The following is a 5,707-nucleotide window of genomic DNA, read 5'->3' on the forward strand; positions in this document are numbered from 1 at the left end:
GAATTGGTCAGATTAAAGTGCGAGTTTGAGAATGGGATTGATATTGAGGAGGTGGGCTCAAAAGGAGGACTCTCTTTGGGATGGAAAGGGAATTCTTTGGTTAGTCTTAGAAGTTTTTCTTCTTCTCATAATGATGTTGATATTCATGATCATAAACATGAAGAGGTTTGGCATTTAACGAGCTTCTATGGGAATCCGGACGGTCGATTTAGATGTACTTCATGGGATCTACTTAGACAACTTTGTATTGATCCGTCCATTCTATGGGTTGTCTTGGGGGATTCAAACAAGATTACAAACTCTTATGAGAAATGAGGTGGCTGTCTTAGATCAGAACGTCAGATGAAAGCTTTCCGTACGACGTTGGAAGATTGCAGTCTCAGTGACTTGGGCTTTGTTGGTCGGTGGTTTACTTGAGAGAGAGGGAAGTTTTCAAACACAAATATACGAGAATGATTAGATCGTGGAGTTGCTACGTTGAGTTGGATTAATATTTTCCCAAGTTATCAGATTGAACATTTGAATCATTCCTTTTCTGATCATTGTCCTATTTTTTTGGATACAATGAAAAAGAGTTGGAAGGATCAGTGTAGCTTTGATAAGGTGTTTCGATTTGAGGCCAAGTGGTGCTTCGATAGTTCCTTTGAAGAAATGGTTCGAAGCTCCTAGAATGATATTTCAGGAAGCGTTCCAAATAAGCTTGAGAGTTTAGGCTCTTTGTTTCAGCGTTGGAGTAGCTCTAGATTTAATGAGGAAAGGAAAAACCGAGTGGATTTAGAAGATAGGTTGAAGTTCCTCTTTAATCAAGAACCCTCTGATGAGATTTTAGGGGAAATTACAGAAGTCCAATTGGGACTTAATCTGAAGGCTGATAAGGAATAATTATTTTAGGAGCAGCGAGCTCATGTTAATTGGTGTCAAAACCATCTTTTTATTTAAAATATTTTGAGTTTAATAAAAATGAGGAATCGAACTTTTTTGAAAATAAAACGTGGAGTCGCCACCGATCTTTTGTTTTGGTGTGATCGGATCACCTAAGGATTTGGTTATTTTAATAAAACATTTTTGGTTTACTAAAACACCGATTAGGGTCTACGAAAATTTTAGAAAACGGGCTCGGGAGTCGGTTACGTATGAGGAAGGGTTAGCATCCTCACTACGCCCAAAATTGGTACCAAATCGATTAAATACTGTCCTTATGTCTAAAATTAAAAATGTTTTTGAAATGTGGTTCTTTTTTAATAACGTTTGAATAACCCGAGTGGGTTGCCAAAAATCTTCTTGTTTCGACGTCCGAAAGTCTATAATTTGAAATTAACAAAAGGATGCCCAGCTATTTGGTCCAATAAAAAAAAACTGAAATCCAGCACAGTAGGACACGATTCTTCAAATTTTCGAACATCGAACATTGCCTCACCTTAGAAAATATGAGTGAAATTCTGAAGGGATCTTTGATTGTTTTAAGCAAATGAAAAAGCGCAACCCAACACGATAGGCCTCGATTCTCAAATCGCCAAACATCGGACATCGCCTTCGTTTTGAAAGGTTTTTAATAATCATGAATGAAAACCTAAAGGAATATTCAATTGTTTTGGACAAACGAGAAATCACAACCCAGCACGATAGGGCATGATTCCCGAATTGTCAAACACCGAGTATTACCTTCATTTTAAAGGATTTTTAGAAGATCTGAGTGAAATTTTGAAGGGATATTTGATTATTTTAAACAAATGGGAAATTGCTACCCAACACGTTAGGGCACGATTCCACGAATTGCCAAATATCGCATATCGCCTTTGTTTTAGGGATTTTAAAAGACATGAGTGAAATTTCGAAGTGATATTCGATTAGTTTGAGCAAATGCGAAATTGCAACCCAACACGTTAGGGCACTATTCCGCGAATTGCCAAACATCAAATCTCATCTTCGTTTTGAAGAATTTTTGAATGAATGATTATAAAGCTAGCTTAAGACTTATTAATTCGATTTGAAATAAGACGAAATTAATCATAAAATTTGGGTTTTATAGAACCACATTTCAAAAATCAAGTGAAACGATGATATGGGGTAAAAGGCACATATGATGGCACGATGTTTGATGAATAAGAATATTAATCGACTAGTAGAATAAGCAATTAAATATAATTAATCTAAAAATTATAACCTAATTACGATCACGTATGAATAATAATTAACAATTTAATAAGTTGGATACCATGCAAGGAATGTATATATATATATGAAACAACCAATAAAGTACATTCAAAACAAAATGGAATTTAGAGGTCGAAGTGGTATAAGATTAACAAACTCATGCTATATAAGTTGACAAGTTTGAATAAAACTAGGAACATACATAACTATTGAAATAGATATTAGAAAATGGAAGTTTGAATTAAATTGTACGTAAAATATTTTAAACACAAATACATTTAGAAGTTGACAAAGTACATGAAAATTTAAATAGTATATAATACAAAAGGATAATGAAGATATACTGACAAAACATGATACACAAAGTATATTCATAAAACATATGTACATATAGATAGCTTTGAAAATAATCATTAGATTAATGACAATATATAAAAACTTTAAGTTAGTCTAAAAGTATATACTTACCTTTATATCAAAGGTTTAAATAAGGGACTATATAAAACACAAAGTAATATAATGTAAAGAAATATTCAAAAAAAACAATAATTTTAAAATCACAAAATGAGGTTACTAAAATTATTTCATATACACATAAAGAAAATATTTGATAAATCATAAAGCAAGAAGTGTTTTGAATAAAAATCTATTAAAGTAAATAGCGAATGTATATATATATATATATATTTAAAAGCAAATGCATGTAAAATGACATGAAAATAATGATATGTATAGGACTAGATTAATTCTATTATAGTTTATATACATAATAGACTTAAAGCATACTTATATAAGGAGGACTAGATGTATATAATACATGGATTTAGTAATATATATATATATATATATATATATATAGATTAAATATGAGTATCAATAAACATGTACATATGTACGATAATAATTTACGAGGATTACATAACAAAATATAAGAATAAATTCAAAAAGTCCATATGTATAAAATAATATTGGTTAACAATATATATATGAAATAAAAATTAATTTTGATGTAAAATATATATATACAATAGTGTATAAAAACATTACAAAGATGATTTAGAAAAACGAAATCGAACCATTAAACTTACAAAATAAGAAAATATTGGATGTGTCTAAGAAATGATAACAAGCCATGAAGAGAAATAATAAAGAGAAGAAACTTAATTAAAAAAGAATTAAAAATAAGAGATGTAATTTGAAAATAAAGCAGTAACTATAAAAGGACGGATATGCTACACACGCAAATGCGTAGGGACCCAAGATGGAAATAATCCATCCCCCGAAACGCAGTGTTTAAGCGTGGATCAAATTGCAACAAGGCACAAATCGCAAGTCCAAATCAAAAAAAAAAAACAAAGATATAAAGCGCGAAAGAGGCTCAGCGAATCGGAGGACCCAGGTGCAAATTTCCCATTTCGAATGAGAAGGTGCGGATCCGGTTGCCATTTGGGTTGACGCGGACCCCAATATTCCGAGACGGTGCTGCTTTGGGTTGTTTAAAAGGAGGCCTTAAAGCCAAACACTCGCCAAAGCAAATAAAAAGAACCTTAAGGTTCTTGCGCGCCAACCACCATTTCCTCCTCACAAATGATGAATGGCGATCCGAGGTGTCCCTTTGCCTTCTTATTTCGATCCTAGCACCATGGTTCATCAATTTCACCTCGAAACCTCCTTAAACTTCGATGCGGCGAAGATGAGGGATTCCGTGGCTCTTACACGAAGGTAAGTTTTCGTTTTGACTTCATTCTACTCGAAAACACATGCAAAGCCAAGAAAGATGAAACAAAATTGAGAGAAAGAACGTGATGAGCGCCAAAATCACCTTTTGCTAATTTTTGTATTGTATATCTGCGTATATTACCTCTTTTTTTTTCTTTACGTATGTTCGTATCCTTTTCGTCACCCTTACAAAGATTAAAAATTCGCTTTATAGCCGAAAAGAAAGAGAACAAAAATAATAAAATGAAAAAAACAAAATACAATATCGTTCTTTGTTTGTATTTGTCATTGTGTTTGCCTCATTCGCTTCTGTGTGCAGTGAGTACGGGCATGGGCGTGGCGCCAGGAGGCTAGGGCGATGGAGTGTCGACATGGTCATTGGAGGCGTGAAGGTTGAGTTCAACAAGCGCTGAGAGAAAAAGAACCCTAGGGTTCTAAGGTTGTAATTTTCTGGGCCTATCAGGCCTGTATTTGGGTCTTGGGTCATTAGGGTTAATTGGGTTTGGTTAGTCATTGGGTCAAAGCCTGTAAATGGACTGTTTTAAGTTTTGGTCTTGTATTTGGATTTAATATTGGACTATTATTATTATTGGGTCATTATTATTTTTTTGGTTCGTTTGTAATGGGCCGGGCAAATTTGGCCCACTACAGCTGCCCCTCTTTGCTCGTTGTCGTGGAACGAGAATAGAGCAAATACTATAAATAGGCCAATTTTGCCAAGGCCTACTGAGCTTCGACTTCTTGGTGCTTCTTTTCTTCAAGTAGCTTCAATATGCTCCACTGCAACTTCAGGGAGACATGGTTCGTGTGTTTTTATCCTGCTCTACTGCAACTTCAGAGAGATAAGGATTGTGACTTTGATTTTGCTCCACTGCAACTTCAGGGAGACAAAATCTTGCAATCTTCAGCCTGTTGCCCTACTACTTAGGGGGTTAAGACTCGTTTTCTCCGATCTGCTCCACTGGAGACAAGATCTGCAATCGTCAGCCTACTCCACTACAACTTTAGGGAGCTAGGTTGGTGGCTTAAATCTGCTTCGCTGCAATCTCAGGAAGCCTAGATTCACTGTCTTTGATCTACTCCACTGCAACTTCAGGGAAACGAGATCTAAAATTTCAGCCTACTCCGCTACAACTTTAGGGAGCTAGGTTGGTGGCTTAAATCTGCTTCACTACAACTTTAGAAAGCCAAGATTCGTCGTCTTCTATCTGCTTCACTGCAACTTCAGAGAAATAAGATCTAAAATTTCAGCCTACTCCATTACAACTTTAGGGAGCTAGGATGGTGGCTTAAATCTGCTTCACTGCAACTTCAGGAAGCCAAGATTCACCGTCTTCGATTTGCTTCACTACAACTTTAGGGAAACAGGATCTGTAGGATTCACTAATATTGCTACACCGTCTTCTAAAGACATGATTTGTAGAATTGGTTTCCTATATCTGTGTATGCCAAATAATTAGGATGCTATGATCGAGGTGAATAAGATGTCCCTAACTAGATGTGGTGTTTTCGTCAAATAATTAGAATGCTATGATTGAAATGAATCAGGTGCTCCTAACTAAATGAATGATTATGAATGTAGAAATGTCATGAGAGTGATTCCTTTTTAAACGCTTAAGGTGTCATTGCTCATAATTCACTCATGTTCTATCATTGATGTGCTATCACTCCCTCTTGCTTAGCCGTTATCTTCGATAGAAAATTTGAAGAAATAGTCACAATTAGGACTCTTCTTTTTTGAATGCTTCCACCTTTGAACCTGGTTAGTCCTGACTAGTGGCCCTGTTTCAGGTTCTTGTCCTATTTAGAGACTTTCCAGAGTAATGTGCATAAC

The sequence above is a fragment of the Gossypium arboreum genome, chromosome 3 (assembly GCF_025698485.1).
Source record: "Gossypium arboreum isolate Shixiya-1 chromosome 3, ASM2569848v2, whole genome shotgun sequence".
NCBI lineage: Eukaryota > Viridiplantae > Streptophyta > Magnoliopsida > Malvales > Malvaceae > Gossypium > Gossypium arboreum.